Genomic DNA, 26,702 nt, shown 5'->3' with positions numbered 1-26,702 from the left:
GTAATACTATATAACGTTATGCACTATTACATAATAGTATATAACGTTACACGTTATTACGTATTAGTATGTATCGTTATACGTTATTACGTAATAGTATGCAGCGTTATACGTTATTACGTAATGCTACATAACACATGCGTTTTCACGTAATAGTAGATAACGTTATACGTCATTACGTAATGCTACATAACGTTATACGTCATTCCGTAATAGTATATAACGTTATACGTCATTACATAATGCCACATAACGTTATACGTCATTCCGTAATAGTATATTACGTTATACATTGTTACGTAATGCTACATAACGTTATGCGTTATTACGTAATAGTATATAAGGTTATTCGTTGTTACGTAATATTATATCACTTTTACATTGTTACATAATACTACATAAAGTTATACGTCATTACGTAATTGTATATAACGTTATACGTCATCACGTACTGCTACATAACGTTATACGTTATTACGTAATAGTATATAACGTTATACGTTATAAGGTAATAATATATAACGTTATACACTATTACATAATAGTATATAACGTTATACGTTATTACGTAATAGTATGTAACGTTATACGTTATTACATAATAGTATATAACGTTATACGTTATAGGGTAATACTATATAATGTTATACGTTATTACGTAATAGTGAATAACCTTATATGTTGTTACATAATGCTACATAACGTTATACGTCATTAGGTAATAGTATATAACGTTATACGTCATTACGTAATAGTATGTAACATTATACGTCATTCCGTAGTAGTATATAACGTTATACGTTGTTACCTAATACTACATAATGTTATACGTCTTTACGTAATGCTATTATAACGTTATACGTTATAAGGTACTACTATATAACGTTATATGTTATAACGTAATATTATATAACGTTATACGTTGTTACGTAATGCTACATAACGTCACACGTTATTACGTAATAGTATATAACTTTATACGTTGTTGCGTAATGCTATATAAGGTTATACGTTATAAGATAATACTATATAACGTTATACATCATTACGTAATAGTGTATAACGTTATACGCTGTTGCGTAGGGCTACATAACGTTTTACGTCATTACGTAATAGTATGCAACGTTATACGATATTACATAATGCTACATAACGATATACATCATTCCGTAATAGTGTATAACGTTATACGTTGTTACGTAATGCTACATAACGATATACATCATTCCGTAATAGTATATAACGTTATACGTTGTTACCTAATACTACATAATGTTATACGTCATTACGTAATGCTACACCCTTGGACAAAAAGATAGCACATGTGTGCTATCATTAATTTCTCATAGATAGAGTCCGAATTTCCCAAGTTTGACGAATGGCATATAAACAGTACCTTGTAGTAATAAGGTATATGAGCTTGAAACTGTATCTTCGCTATTCCTCTTGTATTTATCAACAATGATTGTGAAATCCGGTCGGCGAAATGATAGCACACTTTCAAAAGTTGTAGTGTTTATTATCTACTAAATTGTACAAAAATAAAAAACCTTTTAAAATTTAATAATGTGTGGATCCTCCCTTATTCTCCACCACCTCCAGCATTCGTTTCGGCAAAGAACGATATAGTTTTCTAATATAATCCAGCGATATATTTCTCCATTCCTCTTCAAGGCACTTTTTTAACTGATTAATACTTTCAAATTGCCTATTTTCTCTATAAACGGCATTGCTTAATTTACTCCAACAGTTTTCGATTATGTTTAAATCGGGGGAGCATGCAGGCCAGTCCAAAACTGCAATATTTTCTGTTGAAAAATATTCTTTCACAACCTTAGCGGTGTGAACTGCAGCATTATCTTGCTGAAAAATAAAATCTTGTCTCGCAATATGTGTTGCGTACTTTGCAATTTGATTTTGTATCAAATTACGATAGGTTATAGCATTCATCTTGCTGCGAATTGATATTAAATCAGTCTTTCCGTTATACCCAATACCTGCCCAAAGCATAATGCTACCTCCACCCATTTGACGCCGTATTTGTGACAATTTTTTTTTTCTTACATCATGATAGTAAAAATTGAATCCATCTGGGCCATCTAAATTAAATCTTTTTTTATCTGTAAATATAACTTTCCTCCACTTCTTGTTCCACCGTATATGTTCTTTTGCAAAATATAATCGATGCTCCTTGTGAATCTGCTTTAGAGCTGGTCTTCGTTTTAATTTCATCCGCTTTATGTGCGCGGATTGTTGTAGTACACGTCTGACATTCCGAGGATTAGTTTTTACGCCAACTTTTTCTGCAATTTCACGTGACGTGAGAAGCGAATTTGACGCGGCACGTAAAATTGCACGTTTTTCACGAGTACTAATCGCGGAAGGTCTCCCACTGCTTTTTTTTGTTCCATAATTATTTACATCTTTCAGTAAATTATAAATGACTTTCCGACTTCTACTGAGAACTTTTGCAATTTTAGAAATAGTAAAGTTTTCTTTCTTTAATTTCAAAACTGTTTGAATCTCTTCACTATTTAGCTGTTTTCCACGTCCCATTGTTTGAATCGAAATTTGTAAGGTTTCTAATGAAATTCTTCTACTTTTCACTACGTCTACACCACTCAGAATACACAGAAATACTAAGGAATGGAAACAAAATGCTTGGTGTGCTATCATTTCGCCGACCGGATTTCACAATCATTGTTGATAAATACAAGAGGAATAGCGAAGATACAGTTTCAAGCTCATATACCTTATTACTACAAGGTACTGTTTATATGCCATTCGTCAAACTTGGGAAATTCGGACTCTATCTATGAGAAATTAATGATAGCACACATGTGCTATCTTTTTGTCCAAGGGTGTATTATAACGTTATACGTTATAAAGTACTACTATATAACGTTATACGTTATAGCGTAATATTATATAACGTTATACGTTGTTACGTAATGCTACATAACGTTATACGTCATAACGTAATAGTATATAACGTTATACGTTGTTACGTAATGCTACATAACGTCATACGTTATTACGTAATAGTATATAACTTTATACGTTGTTACGTAATGCTATATAACGTTATACGTTATAAGATAATACAATATAACGTTATACATCATTACGTAATACTGTATAACGTTATACGCTGTTGCGTAGGGCTACATAACGTTTTACGTCATTACGTAATAGTATGTGACGTTATACGTTATTACATAATACTATATAACGTTATAAGTTATAGAGTAATACTATATAACGATATACATTATAAGGTAGTACTAAATAACGTTATGCACTATTACATAATAGTATATAACGTTACACGTTATTACATAATAGTATGTATCGTTATACGTTATTACGTAATAGTATGGAGCGTTATAATACTATTACGTAATGCTACATAACGTTATACGTTATAAGGTAATAATATATAACGCTATACATTATTATGTAATAGTATATAACCTTATACGCTATTACGTAATAGTACAGTAGCGGACAAAAGTTTAAGACGATGATTTGTAAACCGGATTACAAACATCTTATACGCATATTGTTCTTCTATTCGGTTTGTCTCTTTGGAATAACGTAGCTGTATGTTTGACCTTCGTAACCTCAGACAGTCAGTTGTTAAATACAAACAATGTAGGAGTTACAACAATTAGTTACCGCCTAGCACTTGGAAACAGTGGACATTAGTTTAAGACGATCTGTGTAAAACGTGAGTACGAGTACAGTTTTTGAACATTTTGATTCTGGAATGTCAAAATCATTGTTTAGTGTACCTTTTATTGCTTAAAATTCATTTAGGTAGGAACAGACTATGGGTAAATCAAAGAATTTACTTGAAAACGAAAGGGAACAAATCGTAAGGCTGCGAAAGCAAAGTAAAACCTTCACCGAAATAGCAAATATAGTGAACAGGTCAGAAACAGCTTGTAAACAAGCTTGGTATAAATGTTTAAAAACAGGCATGTATTGCGATCAACCGAAAAACGGAAGACCACGGAAAACAACACCGAAAATGGATCGCCGGATTCATCGATTGAGCGAAAAGGATCGTTTTCGTAGTGCAAATAATATTGCTGCGGAGATAAACTATGAAAACGATACACAAATTAGTGCTAGAACTGTTAGGAGAAGATTAGAAGACTTTAACTTAAGAGGACGAAAACCCCAAAAGAAACCACTGCTGAGTTCTAGGAATCGAAAAAGACGACTTGCATTTGCTAAAGCTCATAAGCATTGGACAAGTGAAGATTGGCAAAAGGTATTGTTTTCTGACGAATCGAAATTCAATCGCGTCTGTTCTGACGGGATACGGTACGTTAGACGTCGAATTGGCGAAAGTTTGAAAACACAGTGCGTTTTAAAAACTCTTAAACATGGTGGTGGCAACGTTATGGTGTGGGCGTGTTTTTCTCGAAGCGGCCCTGGTCCGATATGTCGTATCAATGGAATTATGGACCGTTTTCAATACAAGGACATACTCAAGAACACAATGTTACCTTTTGCACGCAACAATATGAGTGATGATTTTATTTTTCAAAATGATAATGATCCGAAGCACACGGCTCGGGTTGTGAAACAGTTTTTTCAAGAAGAAAATATCACCGTGCTGCCGTGGCCGTCGCAATCACCAGACATTAACCCAATCGAGAATTTGTGAAGCATCATAAAAAAGACAGTACAAGGTTATAAACCGAAAAATTTAAATGAACTTTACTCTACGATTGAAACAGCCTGGAATAATATTACGGTAGATTAATATAAAAAATTAATAGATTCTATGCCAAGAAGATGTACCGAAGGGATAAGAAATAACGGATATTGAACAAAATATTGAATTTAAACAAAAATTGTGTATATTTTTTAACCAAAAATTAATATTTTTTGTATAGTCTTAAACTTTTGACCGACGAAATATTATACAGATTTCGTTCCTTTTTTATAACTTAGCTATTGAGCAAAATATCAAAATGAAATTTTTTTTCTAAGTGTACAAACAAATGTACAATTAGTTAATACCAAAAGTAGAACACCGTATTTATATTTTTTATGGAAAGTAAATCAATTATTTATTTCTTCCATTTCGTCTTAAACTTTTGTCCGCTACTGTATATAACGTTAGACGTTATAGGGTAATACTATATAACGATATACGTTACAAGGTAATACTATATAACGTTATGCACTATTACATAATATTATATAACGTTACACGTTATTACGTATTAGTATGTATCGTTATACGTTATTACGTAATAGTATGCAGCGTTATACGTTATTACGTAATGCTACATAACGTCGTGCCTTATCACGTAATAGTAGATAACGTTATACGTTGTTACGTAATAGTATTTCACGTCATACGTTGTTACGTGATGGTACATAAAGTTATACGTTATTACGTAATAGTATAGAACGTTATACGTTATAAGGTAATACTATTACATAATAGTACATAACGTTATACGTTATTGCGTAATATTATATAACGTTATACGTTGTTACGTAATGCTACATAACGTTATACGTCATAACGTAATAGTATATAACGTTATACGTTGATACGTAATGCTACATAACGTTATGCGTTATTACGTAATAGTATATAACGTTATACGTTATAACGAAATACTACATAACGTTACACGTTATAGGGTAATACTATATAACGTTATGCATTATTACATGATAGTAGATAACGTTACACGTTATTACCTAATAGTATGTATCGTCATACGTTATTACGTAATAGTATGCAGCGTTATACGTTTTTACATAATGCTACATAACGTTATACGTTATAAGGTAATAATATATATCGCTATACACTATTACGTAATAGTATATAACGTTATACGTTGTTACATAATTCTACATAACGTTATACGTTATTACGTAATAGTATATAAGGTTATACGTTGTTACGTAATAATATATAACGTTAGACGTTATAGGGTAATACTATATAACGTTATGCGCTATTACATAATAGTAGATAACGTTATACGTTATTACCTAATAGTATGTATCGTCATACGTTATTACGTAATAGTATGCAGCGTTATACGTTATGGCGTAATGCTACATAACGTTATACGTTATAAGGTAATAATATATAACGCTAAACACTATTACGTAATAGTATATAACGTTATACGTTGTAGGGTAATACTATATAACGTTATACGTTATTACGTAACAGTATATAACGTTATGCGCTCATACGTATGGTTACATAACGTTATACGTCATAACGTAATAGTATATAACGTAATACCTTGTTACGTAATACTACATAACGTTACACGTTATAGGGTAATACTACATAACGTTATACGTCATTACGTACTGCTACATAACGTTATGCGTTATTACGTAATGGTATATAACGTTATACGTTATAAGGTAATAATATATAACGTTATACACTATTACGTAATAGTATATAACGTTATACGTTATTACGTAATAGTATGTAACGTTATACGTTATTACATAATAGTATATATCGTTATACGTTATAGGGTAGTAATATATAACGTTATACGTTATTACCTAATAGCATGTATCGTCATACGTTATTACGTAATAGTATATAACGTTATACGTTGTTACCTAATGCTACATAATGTTATACGTCATTACGCAATGCTATTATAACGTTATACGTTATAAAGTACTACTATATAACGTTATACGTTATAACGTAATATTATATAACGTTATACGTTGTTACGTAATGCTATATAACGTTATACGTTATAAGATAATACAATATAACGTTATACATCATTACGTAATAGTGTATAACGTTATACGCTGTTGCGTAGGGCTACATAACGTTTTACGTCATTACGTAATAGTATGCAACGTTATACGATATTACATAATGCTACATAACGATATACGTCATACCGTAATAATAATTAACGTTATACGTTGTTAAGTAATAGTATGTGACGTTATACGTTATTACGTAATAGTATATATCTTTATACGTTATAGAGTAGTACTATATAACGTTATACGTTATTACGTAATAGTATATAACGTTATACGTTGTTAGGTAATGATACATAACATTATACGTCATTCCGTAATAGTATATAAAGTTATACGTTATAACGTAATATTATATAACGTTATACGTTGTTACGTAATACTACATAATGTTATACGTCATTACGCAATGCTATTATAACGTTATACGTTATAAAGTACTACCATATAACGTTATACGTTATAACGTAATAGTATATAACGTTATACGTTGTTACGTAATGCTATATAACGTTATACGTTATAAGATAATACAATATAACGTTATACATCATTACGTAATAGTGTATAACGTTATACGCTGTTGCGTAGGGCTACATAACGTTTTACGTCATTACGTAATAGTATGCAACTTTATACGATATTACATAATGCTACATAACGATATACATCATTCCGTAATAGTATATAACGTTATATGTTGTTACATAATGCTACATAACGTTATACGTCATTACGGAATAGTATGCAACGTTATACGTTATTACATAATGCTACATAACGATATACGTCATACCGTAATAGTAATTAACGTTATACGTTGTTAAGTAATAGTATATAACGTTATACGTTATAACGTAATATTATATAACGTTATACGTTGTTACGTAATACTACATAATGTTATACGTCATTACGCAATGCTATTATAACGTTATACGTTATAAAGTACTACTATATAACGTTATACGTCATACCGTAATAGTATATAATGTTATACGTTGTTACGTAATAGTATGTAACGTTATACGGTATTACGTAATAGTATATAACGTTATACGTTGTTACCTAGTACTACATAATGTTATACGTCCTTACGTAATGCTATTATAACGTTATGCGTTATTACGTAATAGTATATAAGGTTATACTTTGTAACCTAATACTACATAATGTTATACGTCATTACGTAATGCTATTATAACGTTATACGTTATAAAGTACTACTATATAGCGTTATACGTTATAACGTAATATTATATAACGTTATACGTTGTAACGTAATAGTATGTAACGTTATACGGTAATACGTAATAGTATATAACGTTATACGTTGTTACCTAATACTACATAATATTATACGTCATTACGTAATGCTATTATAACGTTATACGTTATAAAGTACTACTATATAACGTTATACGTTATAGCGTAATATTATATAACGTTATACGTTGTTACGTACTGCTACATAACGTAATACGTCATAACGTAATAGTATATAACTTTATACGTTGTTAGGTAATGCTACATAACGTTATGCACTATTACATAATAGTGGATAACGTTACACGTTATTACCTAATAGTATGTATCGTCATACGTTATGACGTAATAGTATGCAGCGTTATACGTTATTACGTAATAGTATGGAGCGTTATACACTATTACGTAATGCTACATAACGTTATACGTTATAAGGTAATAATATATAACGCTATACATTATTACGTAATAGTATATAACGTTATACGTTGTTAGGTAATGCTACATACCGTTATACGTTATAAGGTAATACAATATAACGTTATACGTTATAAGGTAATACTATATAACGTTATGCACTATTACATAATAGTATATAACGTTACACGTTATTACGTATTAGTATGTATCGTTATACGTTATTACGTAATAGTATGCAGCGTTATACGTTATTACGTAATGCTACATAACACATGCGTTTTCACGTAATAGTAGATAACGTTATACGTCATTACGTAATGCTACAGAACGTTATACGTCATTCCGTAATAGTATATAACGTTATACGTCATTACGTAATGCTACATAACGTTATACGTTATTACGTAATAGTATATAACGTTATACGTTATAAGGTAATAATATATAACGTTATACACTATTACATAATAGTATATAACGTTATACGTTATTACGTAATAGTATGTAACGTTATACGTTATTACATAATAGTATATAACGTTATACGTTATAGGGTAATACTATATAATGTTATACGTTATTACGTAATAGTGAATAACCTTATATGTTGTTACATAATGCTACATAACGTTATACGTCATTAGGTAATAGTATATAACGTTATACGTCATTACGTAATAGTATGTAACATTATACGTCATTCCGTAGTAGTATATAACGTTATACGTTGTTACCTAATACTACATAATGTTATACGTCTTTACGTAATGCTATTATAACGTTATACGTTATAAGGTACTAATATATAACGTTATATGTTATAACGTAATATTATATAACGTTATACGTTGTTACGTAATGCTACATAACGTCACACGTTATTACGTAATAGTATATAACTTTATACGTTGTTGCGTAATGCTATATAAGGTTATACGTTATAAGATAATACTATATAACGTTATACATCATTACGTAATAGTGTATAACGTTATACGCTGTTGCGTAGGGCTACATAACGTTTTACGTCATTACGTAATAGTATGCAACGTTATACGATATTACATAATGCTACATAACGATATACATCATTCCGTAATAGTATATAACGTTATACGTTGTTACGTAATGCTACATAACGATATACATCATTCCGTAATAGTATATAACGTTATACGTTGTTACCTAATACTACATAATGTTATACGTCATTACGTAATGCTATTATAACGTTATACGTTATAAAGTACTACTATATAACGTTATACGTTATAGCGTAATATTATATAACGTTATACGTTGTTACGTAATGCTACATAACGTTATACGTCATAACGTAATAGTATATAACGTTATACGTTGTTACGTAATGCTACATAACGTCATACGTTATTACGTAATAGTATATAACTTTATACGTTGTTACGTAATGCTATATAACGTTATACGTTATAAGATAATACTATATAACGTTATACATCATTACGTAATAGTGTATAACGTTATAAGCTGTTGCGTAGGGCTACATAACGTTTTACGTCATTACGTAATAGTATGCAACGTTATACGTTGTTACATAATGCTACATAACGTTATACGTCATTACGTAATAGTATATAACGATATACGTTATAAGGTAATAATATATAACGTTATAAACTATTAAATAATAGTATATAACGTTATACGTTATTACGTAATAGTATGTGACGTTATACGTTATTACATAATACTATATAACGTTATAAGTTATAGAGTAATACTATATAACGATATACATTATAAGGTAGTACTAAATAACGTTATGCACTATTACATAATAGTATATAACGTTACACGTTATTACATAATAGTATGTATCGTTATACGTTATTACGTAATAGTATGGAGCGTTATAATACTATTACGTAATGCTACATAACGTTATACGTTATAAGGTAATAATATATAACGCTATACATTATTATGTAATAGTATATAACCTTATACGCTATTACGTAATAGTATATAACGTTAGACGTTATAGGGTAATACTATATAACGATATACGTTATAAGGTAATACTATATAACGTTATGCACTATTACATAATATTATATAACGTTACACGTTATTACGTATTAGTATGTATCGTTATACGTTATTACGTAATAGTATGCAGCGTTATACGTTATTACGTAATGCTACATAACGTCGTGCCTTATCACGTAATAGTAGATAACGTTATACGTTGTTACGTAATAGTATTTCACGTCATACGTTGTTACGTGATGGTACATAAAGTTATACGTTATTACGTAATAGTATAGAACGTTATACGTTATAACGTAATACTATTACATAATAGTACATAACGTTATACGTTATTGCGTAATATTATATAACGTTATACGTCATAACGTAATAGTATATAACGTTATACGTTGTTACGTAATGCTACATAACGTTATACGTCATAACGTAATAGTATATAACGTTATACGTTGATACGTAATGCTACATAACGTCATATGTTATTACGTAATAGTATATAACTTTATACGTTGTTACGTAATGCTATATAACGTTATACGTTATAAGATAATACCATATAACGTTATACATCATTACGTAATAGTGTATAACGTTATACGCTGTTGCGTAGGGCTACATAACGTTTTACGTCATTACGTAATAGTATGCAACGTTATACGATATTACATAATGCTACATAACGATATACATCATTCCGTAATAGTATACAACGTTATACGTTGTTACGTAATGCTACATAACGTTATGCGTTATTACGTAATAGTATATAACGTTATACGTTATAACGAAATACTACATAACGTTACACGTTATAGGGTAATATTATATAACGTTATGCATTATTACATGATAGTAGATAACGTTACACGTTATTACCTAATAGTATGTATCGTCATACGTTATTACGTAATAGTATGCAGCGTTATACGTTATTACGTAATGCTACATAACGTTATACGTTATAAGGTTATAATATATATCGCTATACACTATTACGTAATAGTATATAACGTTATACGTTGTTACATAATTCTACATAACGTTATACGTTATTACGTAATAGTATATAACGTTATACGTCATTACGTAATGCTACATAACGTTATACGTCATTCCGTAATAGTATATAACGTTATACGTTGTTACGTAATGCTACATAACGTTATACGTCATTACGTAATAGTATATAACGTTATACGTTATAAGGTAATACTATATAACGTTATACACTATTACATAATAGTATATAACGTTATACGTCATTACGTAATGCTACATAACGTTATACGTCATTCCGTAATAGTATATAACGTTATACGTTGTTACGTAATGCTACATAACGTTATACGTCATTACGTAATAGTATATAACGTTATACGTTATAAGGTAATACTATATAACGTTATACACTATTACATAATAGTACATAACGTTATTCGTTATTACGTAATATTATATAACGTTATACGTTATTATGTAATAGTATATAACGTTATACGTCATTACGTAATAGTATATAACGCTATACGTTATAAGGTAATACTATATAACGTTATACACTATTACATAATAGTACATAACGTTATACGTTATTACGTATTAGTATGTATCGTTATACGTTATTACGTAATAGTATGCAGCGTTATACGTTATTACGTAATGCTACATAACGTCGTGCCTTATCACGTAATAGTAGATAACGTTATACGTTGTTACGTAATAGTATTTCACGTCATACGTTGTTACGTGATGGTACATAAAGTTATACGTTATTACGTAATAGTATAGAACGTTATACGTTATAAGGTAATACTATTACATAATAGTACATAACGTTATACGTTATTGCGTAATATTATATAACGTTATACGTTGTTACGTAATGCTACATAACGTTATACGTCATAACGTAATAGTATATAACGTTATACGTTGATACGTAATGCTACATAACGTTATGCGTTATTACGTAATAGTATATAACGTTATACGTTATAACGAAATACTACATAACGTTACACGTTATAGGGTAATACTATATAACGTTATGCATTATTACATGATAGTAGATAACGTTACACGTTATTACCTAATAGTATGTATCGTCATACGTTATTACGTAATAGTATGCAGCGTTATACGTTTTTACATAATGCTACATAACGTTATACGTTATAAGGTAATAATATATATCGCTATACACTATTACGTAATAGTATATAACGTTATACGTTGTTACATAATTCTACATAACGTTATACGTTATTACGTAATAGTATATAAGGTTATACGTTGTTACGTAATAATATATAACGTTAGACGTTATAGGGTAATACTATATAACGTTATGCGCTATTACATAATAGTAGATAACGTTATACGTTATTACCTAATAGTATGTATCGTCATACGTTATTACGTAATAGTATGCAGCGTTATACGTTATGGCGTAATGCTACATAACGTTATACGTTATAAGGTAATAATATATAACGCTAAACACTATTACGTAATAGTATATAACGTTATACGTTGTAGGGTAATACTATATAACGTTATACGTTATTACGTAACAGTATATAACGTTATGCGCTCATACGTATGGTTACATAACGTTATACGTCATAACGTAATAGTATATAACGTAATACCTTGTTACGTAATACTACATAACGTTACACGTTATAGGGTAATACTACATAACGTTATACGTCATTACGTACTGCTACATAACGTTATGCGTTATTACGTAATGGTATATAACGTTATACGTTATAAGGTAATAATATATAACGTTATACACTATTACGTAATAGTATATAACGTTATACGTTATTACGTAATAGTATGTAACGTTATACGTTATTACATAATAGTATATATCGTTATACGTTATAGGGTAGTAATATATAACGTTATACGTTATTACCTAATAGCATGTATCGTCATACGTTATTACGTAATAGTATATAACGTTATACGTTGTTACCTAATGCTACATAATGTTATACGTCATTACGCAATGCTATTATAACGTTATACGTTATAAAGTACTACTATATAACGTTATACGTTATAACGTAATATTATATAACGTTATACGTTGTTACGTAATGCTATATAACGTTATACGTTATAAGATAATACAATATAACGTTATACATCATTACGTAATAGTGTATAACGTTATACGCTGTTGCGTAGGGCTACATAACGTTTTACGTCATTACGTAATAGTATGCAACGTTATACGATATTACATAATGCTACATAACGATATACGTCATACCGTAATAGTAATTAACGTTATACGTTGTTAAGTAATAGTATGTGACGTTATACGTTATTACGTAATAGTATATATCTTTATACGTTATAGAGTAGTACTATATAACGTTATACGTTATTACGTAATAGTATATAACGTTATACGTTGTTAGGTAATGATACATAACATTATACGTCATTCCGTAATAGTATATAAAGTTATACGTTATAACGTAATATTATATAACGTTATACGTTGTTACGTAATACTACATAATGTTATACGTCATTACGCAATGCTATTATAACGTTATACGTTATAAAGTACTACCATATAACGTTATACGTTATAACGTAATAGTATATAACGTTATACGTTGTTACGTAATGCTATATAACGTTATACGTTATAAGATAATACAATATAACGTTATACATCATTACGTAATAGTGTATAACGTTATACGCTGTTGCGTAGGGCTACATAACGTTTTACGTCATTACGTAATAGTATGCAACTTTATACGATATTACATAATGCTACATAACGATATACATCATTCCGTAATAGTATATAACGTTATATGTTGTTACATAATGCTACATAACGTTATACGTCATTACGGAATAGTATGCAACGTTATACGTTATTACATAATGCTACATAACGATATACGTCATACCGTAATAGTAATTAACGTTATACGTTGTTAAGTAATAGTATATAACGTTATACGTTATAACGTAATATTATATAACGTTATACGTTGTTACGTAATACTACATAATGTTATACGTCATTACGCAATGCTATTATAACGTTATACGTTATAAAGTACTACTATATAACGTTATACGTCATACCGTAATAGTATATAATGTTATACGTTGTTACGTAATAGTATGTAACGTTATACGGTATTACGTAATAGTATATAACGTTATACGTTGTTACCTAGTACTACATAATGTTATACGTCCTTACGTAATGCTATTATAACGTTATGCGTTATTACGTAATAGTATATAAGGTTATACTTTGTAACCTAATACTACATAATGTTATACGTCATTACGTAATGCTATTATAACGTTATACGTTATAAAGTACTACTATATAGCGTTATACGTTATAACGTAATATTATATAACGTTATACGTTGTAACGTAATAGTATGTAACGTTATACGGTAATACGTAATAGTATATAACGTTATACGTTGTTACCTAATACTACATAATATTATACGTCATTACGTAATGCTATTATAACGTTATACGTTATAAAGTACTACTATATAACGTTATACGTTATAGCGTAATATTATATAACGTTATACGTTGTTACGTACTGCTACATAACGTTATACGTCATAACGTAATAGTATATAACTTTATACGTTGTTAGGTAATGCTACATAACGTTATGCACTATTACATAATAGTGGATAACGTTACACGTTATTACCTAATAGTATGTATCGTCATACGTTATGACGTAATAGTATGCAGCGTTATACGTTATTACGTAATAGTATGGAGCGTTATACACTATTACGTAATGCTACATAACGTTATACGTTATAAGGTAATAATATATAACGCTATACATTATTACGTAATAGTATATAACGTTATACGTTGTTAGGTAATGCTACATACCGTTATACGTTATAAGGTAATACAATATAACGTTATACGTTATAAGGTAATACTATATAACGTTATGCACTATTACATAATAGTATATAACGTTACACGTTATTACGTATTAGTATGTATCGTTATACGTTATTACGTAATAGTATGCAGCGTTATACGTTATTACGTAATGCTACATAACACATGCGTTTTCACGTAATAGTAGATAACGTTATACGTCATTACGTAATGCTACAGAACGTTATACGTCATTCCGTAATAGTATATAACGTTATACGTCATTACGTAATGCTACATAACGTTATACGTTATTACGTAATAGTATATAACGTTATACGTTATAAGGTAATAATATATAACGTTATACACTATTACATAATAGTATATAACGTTATACGTTATTACGTAATAGTATGTAACGTTATACGTTATTACATAATAGTATATAACGTTATACGTTATAGGGTAATACTATATAATGTTATACGTTATTACGTAATAGTGAATAACCTTATATGTTGTTACATAATGCTACATAACGTTATACGTCATTAGGTAATAGTATATAACGTTATACGTCATTACGTAATAGTATGTAACATTATACGTCATTCCGTAGTAGTATATAACGTTATACGTTGTTACCTAATACTACATAATGTTATACGTCTTTACGTAATGCTATTATAACGTTATACGTTATAAGGTACTAATATATAACGTTATATGTTATAACGTAATATTATATAACGTTATACGTTGTTACGTAATGCTACATAACGTCACACGTTATTACGTAATAGTATATAACTTTATACGTTGTTGCGTAATGCTATATAAGGTTATACGTTATAAGATAATACTATATAACGTTATACATCATTACGTAATAGTGTATAACGTTATACGCTGTTGCGTAGGGCTACATAACGTTTTACGTCATTACGTAATAGTATGCAACGTTATACGATATTACATAATGCTACATAACGATATACATCATTCCGTAATAGTATATAACGTTATACGTTGTTACGTAATGCTACATAACGATATACATCATTCCGTAATAGTATATAACGTTATACGTTGTTACCTAATACTACATAATGTTATACGTCATTACGTAATGCTATTATAACGTTATACGTTATAAAGTACTACTATATAACGTTATACGTTATAGCGTAATATTATATAACGTTATACGTTGTTACGTAATGCTACATAACGTTATACGTCATAACGTAATAGTATATAACGTTATACGTTGTTACGTAATGCTACATAACGTCATACGTTATTACGTAATAGTATATAACTTTATACGTTGTTACGTAATGCTATATAACGTTATACGTTATAAGATAATACTATATAACGTTATACATCATTACGTAATAGTGTATAACGTTATAAGCTGTTGCGTAGGGCTACATAACGTTTTACGTCATTACGTAATAGTATGCAACGTTATACGTTGTTACATAATGCTACATAACGTTATACGTCATTACGTAATAGTATATAACGATATACGTTATAAGGTAATAATATATAACGTTATAAACTATTAAATAATAGTATATAACGTTATACGTTATTACGTAATAGTATGTGACGTTATACGTTATTACATAATACTATATAACGTTATAAGTTATAGAGTAATACTATATAACGATATACATTATAAGGTAGTACTAAATAACGTTATGCACTATTACATAATAGTATATAACGTTACACGTTATTACATAATAGTATGTATCGTTATACGTTATTACGTAATAGTATGGAGCGTTATAATACTATTACGTAATGCTACATAACGTTATACGTTATAAGGTAATAATATATAACGCTATACATTATTATGTAATAGTATATAACCTTATACGCTATTACGTAATAGTATATAACGTTAGACGTTATAGGGTAATACTATATAACGATATACGTTATAAGGTAATACTATATAACGTTATGCACTATTACATAATATTATATAACGTTACACGTTATTACGTATTAGTATGTATCGTTATACGTTATTACGTAATAGTATGCAGCGTTATACGTTATTACGTAATGCTACATAACGTCGTGCCTTATCACGTAATAGTAGATAACGTTATACGTTGTTACGTAATAGTATTTCACGTCATACGTTGTTACGTGATGGTACATAAAGTTATACGTTATTACGTAATAGTATAGAACGTTATACGTTATAACGTAATACTATTACATAATAGTACATAACGTTATACGTTATTGCGTAATATTATATAACGTTATACGTCATAACGTAATAGTATATAACGTTATACGTTGTTACGTAATGCTACATAACGTTATACGTCATAACGTAATAGTATATAACGTTATACGTTGATACGTAATGCTACATAACGTCATATGTTATTACGTAATAGTATATAACTTTATACGTTGTTACGTAATGCTATATAACGTTATACGTTATAAGATAATACCATATAACGTTATACATCATTACGTAATAGTGTATAACGTTATACGCTGTTGCGTAGGGCTACATAACGTTTTACGTCATTACGTAATAGTATGCAACGTTATACGATATTACATAATGCTACATAACGATATACATCATTCCGTAATAGTATACAACGTTATACGTTGTTACGTAATGCTACATAACGTTATGCGTTATTACGTAATAGTATATAACGTTATACGTTATAACGAAATACTACATAACGTTACACGTTATAGGGTAATATTATATAACGTTATGCATTATTACATGATAGTAGATAACGTTACACGTTATTACCTAATAGTATGTATCGTCATACGTTATTACGTAATAGTATGCAGCGTTATACGTTATTACGTAATGCTACATAACGTTATACGTTATAAGGTTATAATATATATCGCTATACACTATTACGTAATAGTATATAACGTTATACGTTGTTACATAATTCTACATAACGTTATACGTTATTACGTAATAGTATATAACGTTATACGTCATTACGTAATGCTACATAACGTTATACGTCATTCCGTAATAGTATATAACGTTATACGTTGTTACGTAATGCTACATAACGTTATACGTCATTACGTAATAGTATATAACGTTATACGTTATAAGGTAATACTATATAACGTTATACACTATTACATAATAGTATATAACTTTATACGTCATTACGTAATGCTACATAACGTTATACGTCATTCCGTAATAGTATATAACGTTATACGTTGTTACGTAATGCTACATAACGTTATACGTCATTACGTAATAGTATATAACGTTATACGTTATAAGGTAATACTATATAACGTTATACACTATTACATAATAGTACATAACGTTATTCGTTATTACGTAATATTATATAACGTTATACGTTATTATGTAATAGTATATAACGTTATACGTCATTACGTAATAGTATATAACGCTATACGTTATAAGGTGATACTATATAACGTTATACACTATTACATAATAGTACATAACGTTATACGTTATTACGTAATACTATATAACGTTATATGTTATTACGTAATAGTATATAACGTTATACGTCATTTCGTAATGCTACATAACGTTATACGTCATTCCGTAATAGTATATAACGTTATACGTTGTTACGTAATGCTACATAACGTTATACGTTATTACGTAATAGTATGTGACGTTATACGTAATTACATAATACTATATAACGTTATAAGTTATAGAGTAATACTATATAACGATATACATTATAAGGTAATACTAAATAACGTTATGCACTATTACATAATAGTATATAACGTTACACGTTATTAGGTAATAGTATGTATCGTTATACGTTATTACGTAATAGTATGGAGCGTTATACACTATTACGTAATGCTACATAACGTTATACGTTATAAGGTAAGAATATATAACGCTATACATTATTACGTAATAGTATATAACGTTATACGCTATTACGTAATATTATATAACGTTATACGTCATTACGTAATAGTATATAACGCTATACGTTATAAGGTAATACTATATAACGTTATACACTATTACATAATAGTACATAACGTTATACGTTGTTACGTAATGCTACATAACGTTATACGTCATTACGTAATAGTATATAACGTTATACGTTATAAGGTAATACTATATAACGTTATACACTATTACATAATAGTACATAACGTTATACGTTATTACGTAATATTATATAACGTTATACGTTATTATGTAATAGTATATAACGTTATACGTTATAAGGTGATACTATATAACGTTATACACTATTACATAATAGTACATAACTTATACGTTATTACGTAATACTATATAACGTTATACGTTATTACGTAATAGTATATAACGTTATACGTCATTTCGTAATGCTACATAATGTTATTCGATATTACGTAATAGTATGTAAAGTTAAACGTTGTAACTTAATGCTACATAATGTTATACGTCATTACGTAGTGCTATTATAACGTTACACGTTATAAAGTAATACTATAACACGTTATACCCTATTACATAATAGTGTATAACTTTATACGTCATTACGTAATAGTATATAACATTATACGTTATAAGGTAATACTGTATAACGTTAAACGTTATTACGTAATAGTATGTAACGTTATATGGTATTACGTAATAGTATATAACGTTATACGTAGTTACATAATACTACATAATGTTATACGTCATTACGTAATGCTATTATAACGTTATGCGTTATTACGTAATAGTATATAAGGTTATACGTTGTTACGTAGTAGTATATAACTTTATTCGTTGTTACGTAATGCTATATAACGTTATACGTTATAAGATAATACTATATAACGGTATACATCATTACGTAATAGTGTATAACGTTATACGCTGTTGCGTAGGGCTACATAACGTTTTACGTCATTACGTGATAGTGTGCAACGCTATACGATATTACATAATGCTACATAACGATATACATCATTACGTAGTAGTATATAACGTTATACGTTGTTACGCAATGCTACATAACGTTATGCGTTATTACGTAATAGTATATAAGGCTATACGTTGTTACGTAGTAGTATGTAACTTTAGACGTTATAGGGTAATACTATATAACGTTATGCACTATTACATAATAGTAGATAACGTTGCACGTTAATACCTAATAGTATGTATCATCATACGTTATTACGTAATAGTATGCAGCGTTATACGTTAATACGTAATGCTACATAACGTTATACGTTATAAGGTAATAATATATATCGCTATACACTATTACGTAATAGTATATAACGTTATACGTTGTAGGGTAATACTATATAACGTTATACGTTATTACGTAACAGTATATAACGTTATGCGCTGTTACGTATGGTTACATAACGTTATACGTCATAACGTAATAGTATATAACGTAATACGTTGTTACGTAATACTACATAACGTTACACGTTATAGGGCAATACTATATAACGTTATATGTCATTACGTACTGCTACATAACGTTATACGTTATTACGTAATAGTATATAACGTTATACGTTATAAGGTAATAATATATGACGTTATACACTATTACATAATAGTATATAACGTTATACGTTATTACGTAATAGTATGTATCGTTATACGTTATTACATAATAGTATATAACGTTATATGTTATAGGGTAATAGTATATAACGTTATACGTTGTTCCGTAATAGTATGTGACGTTATACGTTATTACGTAATAGTATATAACGTTGTACGTTGTTAGGCAATGCTACATAACGTTATACGTCATTACGTAATAGTATATAACATTATACGTTATAAGGTAATACTATATAACGTTAAACGTTATTACGGAATAGTATTTAACGTTATACAGTATTACGTAATAGTATATAATGTTATACGTTGTTACCTAATACTACATAATGTTATACGTCATTACGTAATGCTATTATAACGTTATGCGTTATTACGTAATAGTATATAAGGTTATACGTTGTTACGTAATGGTATATAACATAAGACGTTATAGGGTAATACTATATAACGTTATGCACTATTACATAATAGTAGATAACGTTACACGTTATTACCTAATAGTACGTATCCTCAGACGTTATTACGTAATAGTATATAACGTTATACGTTGTTACCTAATACTACATAATGTTATACGTCATTACGTAATGCTATTATAACGTTATACGTTATGAAGTACTACTATATAACGTTATACGTTATAAGGTAATAATATATAACGCTATACATTATTACGTAATAGTATATAACGTTATACGCTATTACGTAATAGTATATAACGTTAGACGTTATAGGTTAGTACTATATAACGATATACGTTATAAGGTAATACTATATAACGTTATGCACTATTACATAATAGTATATAACGTTACACGTTATTACGTATTATTATGTATCGTTATACGTTATTACGTAAAAGTATGCAGCGTTATACGTTATTACGTAATGCTACATAACGTCATGCGTTATCACGTAATAGCAGATAACGTTATACGTTGTTACGTAATAGTATTTCACGTCATACGTTGTTACGTGATGGTATATAAAGTTATACGTTATTACGTAATAGTATAGAACGTTATACGTTATAAGGTAATACTATATAACGTTATACACTATTACATAATAGTACATAACGTTATACGTTATTGCGTAATATTATATAACGTTATACGTCATAACGTAATAGTATATAACGTTATACGTTATTACGTAATGCTACATAACGTCATGCGTTATCACGTAATAGTATATAACGTTATACGTCATTACGTAATGCTACATAACGTTATACGTCATTACGTAATAGTATATAACGTTATACGTTATAAGGATATACTATATAACGTTATACACTATTACATAATAGTACATAACGTTATACTTTATTACGTAATATTATATAACGTTATACGTTATTATGTAATAGTATATAACGTTATACGTTATAAGGTAATACTATATAACGTTATACGTTATAAGGTAATACTATATAACGTTATACACTATTACATAATAGTACATAACGTTATACGTTATTACGTAATACTATATAACGTTATACGTTATTACGTAATAGTATATAACGTTATACGTCATTTCGTAATGCTACATAACGTTATACGTCATTCCGTAATAGTATATAACGTTATACGTTGTTACGTAATGCTACATAACGTTATACGTTATTACGGAATAGTATATAACGTTAGACGTTATAGGATAATACTATATAACGTTATACGTTATTACGTAATAGCATATAACGTTATACGTTCTAGGGTATTATTTAATAACGTTATACGTTATTACGTAACAGTATATAACGTTATGCGCTGTTACGTAGGGCTACATAACGTTATACGTCATTACGTAATAGTATATGACGGTATACGTTGTAAGGTAATACTATATAACGTTATACACTATTACATAATAGTATATAACGTTATACGTTATTACGTAATAGTATGTGACGTTATACGTTATTACATAATACTATATAACGTTATAAGTTATAGAGTAATACTATATAACGATATACATTATAAGGTAATACTAAATAACGTTATGCACTATTACATAATAGTATATAACGTTACACGTTATTAGGTAATAGTATGTATCGTTATACGTTATTACGTAATAGTATGGAGCGTTATACACTATTACGTAATGCTACATAACGTTATACGTTATAAGGTAAGAATATATAACGCTATACATTATTACGTAATAGTATATAACGTTATACGTTGTTACCTAATACTACATAATGTTATACGTCATTACGCAATGCTATTATAACGTTATACGTTATAAAGTACCACTATATAACGTTATACGTTATAACGTAATATTATATAACGTTGTACGTTGTTACGTAATGCTACATGACGTCACACGTTATTACGTAATAGTATATAACTTTATACGTTGTTACGTAATGCTATATAACGTTATACGTTATAAGATAATACTATATAACGTTATACACTATTACATAATAGTACATAACTTATACGTTATTACGTAATACTATATAACGTTATACGTTATTACGTAATAGTATATAACGTTATACGTCATTTCGTAATGCTACATAATGTTATTCGATATTACGTAATAGTATGTAAAGTTAAACGTTGTAACTTAATGCTACATAATGTTATACGTCATTACGTAGTGCTATTATAACGTTACACGTTATAAAGTAATACTATAACACGTTATACCCTATTACATAATAGTGTATAACTTTATACGTCATTACGTAATAGTATATAACATTATACGTTATAAGGTAATACTGTATAACGTTAAACGTTATTACGTAATAGTATGTAACGTTATATGGTATTACGTAATAGTATATAACGTTATACGTAGTTACATAATACTACATAATGTTATACGTCATTACGTAATGCTATTATAACGTTATGCGTTATTACGTAATAGTATATAAGGTTATACGTTGTTACGTAGTAGTATATAACTTTATTCGTTGTTACGTAATGCTATATAACGTTATACGTTATAAGATAATACTATATAACGGTATACATCATTACGTAATAGTGTATAACGTTATACGCTGTTGCGTAGGGCTACATAACGTTTTACGTCATTACGTGATAGTGTGCAACGCTATACGATATTACATAATGCTACATAACGATATACATCATTACGTAGTAGTATATAACGTTATACGTTGTTACGCAATGCTACATAACGTTATGCGTTATTACGTAATAGTATATAAGGCTATACGTTGTTACGTAGTAGTATGTAACTTTAGACGTTATAGGGTAATACTATATAACGTTATGCACTATTACATAATAGTAGATAACGTTGCACGTTAATACCTAATAGTATGTATCATCATACGTTATTACGTAATAGTATGCAGCGTTATACGTTAATACGTAATGCTACATAACGTTATACGTTATAAGGTAATAATATATATCGCTATACACTATTACGTAATAGTATATAACGTTATACGTTGTAGGGTAATACTATATAACGTTATACGTTATTACGTAACAGTATATAACGTTATGCGCTGTTACGTATGGTTACATAACGTTATACGTCATAACGTAATAGTATATAACGTAATACGTTGTTACGTAATACTACATAACGTTACACGTTATAGGGCAATACTATATAACGTTATATGTCATTACGTACTGCTACATAACGTTATACGTTATTACGTAATAGTATATAACGTTATACGTTATAAGGTAATAATATATAACGTTATACACTATTACATAATAGTATATAACGTTATACGTTATTACGTAATAGTATGTATCGTTATACGTTATTACATAATAGTATATAACGTTATATGTTATAGGGTAATAGTATATAACGTTATACGTTGTTCCGTAATAGTATGTGACGTTATACGTTATTACGTAATAGTTTATAACGTTGTACGTTGTTAGGCAATGCTACATAACGTTATACGTCATTACGTAATAGTATATAACATTATACGTTATAAGGTAATACTATATAACGTTAAACGTTATTACGGAATAGTATTTAACGTTATACAGTATTACGTAATAGTATATAATGTTATACGTTGTTACCTAATACTACATAATGTTATACGTCATTACGTAATGCTATTATAACGTTATGCGTTATTACGTAATAGTATATAAGGTTATACGTTGTTACGTAATGGTATATAACATAAGACGTTATAGGGTAATACTATATAACGTTATGCACTATTACATAATAGTAGATAACGTTACACGTTATTACCTAATAGTACGTATCCTCAGACGTTATTACGTAATAGTATATAACGTTATACGTTGTTACCTAATACTACATAATGTTATACGTCATTACGTAATGCTATTATAACGTTATACGTTATGAAGTACTACTATATAACGTTATACGTTATAAGGTAATAATATATAACGCTATACATTATTACGTAATAGTATATAACGTTATACGCTATTACGTAATAGTATATAACGTTAGACGTTATAGGTTAGTACTATATAACGATATACGTTATAAGGTAATACTATATAACGTTATGCACTATTACATAATAGTATATAACGTTACACGTTATTACGTATTATTATGTATCGTTATACGTTATTACGTAAAAGTATGCAGCGTTATACGTTATTACGTAATGCTACATAACGTCATGCGTTATCACGTAATAGCAGATAACGTTATACGTTGTTACGTAATAGTATTTCACGTCATACGTTGTTACGTGATGGTATATAAAGTTATACGTTATTACGTAATAGTATAGAACGTTATACGTTATAAGGTAATACTATATAACGTTATACACTATTACATAATAGTACATAACGTTATACGTTATTGCGTAATATTATATAACGTTATACGTCATAACGTAATAGTATATAACGTTATACGTTATTACGTAATGCTACATAACGTCATGCGTTATCACGTAATAGTATATAACGTTATACGTCATTACGTAATGCTACATAACGTTATACGTCATTACGTAATAGTATATAACGTTATACGTTATAAGGATATACTATATAACGTTATACACTATTACATAATAGTACATAACGTTATACTTTATTACGTAATATTATATAACGTTATACGTTATTATGTAATAGTATATAACGTTATACGTTATAAGGTAATACTATATAACGTTATACGTTATAAGGTAATACTATATAACGTTATACACTATTACATAATAGTACATAACGTTATACGTTATTACGTAATACTATATAACGTTATACGTTATTACGTAATAGTATATAACGTTATACGTCATTTCGTAATGCTACATAACGTTATACGTCATTCCGTAATAGTATATAACGTTATACGTTGTTACGTAATGCTACATAACGTTATACGTTATTACGGAATAGTATATAACGTTAGACGTTATAGGATAATACTATATAACGTTATACGTTATTACGTAATAGCATATAACGTTATACGTTCTAGGGTATTATTTAATAACGTTATACGTTATTACGTAACAGTATATAACGTTATGCGCTGTTACGTAGGGCTACATAACGTTATACGTCATTACGTAATAGTATATGACGGTATACGTTGTAAGGTAATACTATATAACGTTATACACTAT

The sequence above is a fragment of the Bombus pascuorum genome, chromosome 17, assembly GCF_905332965.1.
Source record: "Bombus pascuorum chromosome 17, iyBomPasc1.1, whole genome shotgun sequence".
Lineage (NCBI taxonomy): Eukaryota > Metazoa > Arthropoda > Insecta > Hymenoptera > Apidae > Bombus > Bombus pascuorum.
The sequence above is the reverse complement of the archived record's forward strand: the minus strand, read 5'-3'. Positions refer to the sequence as shown.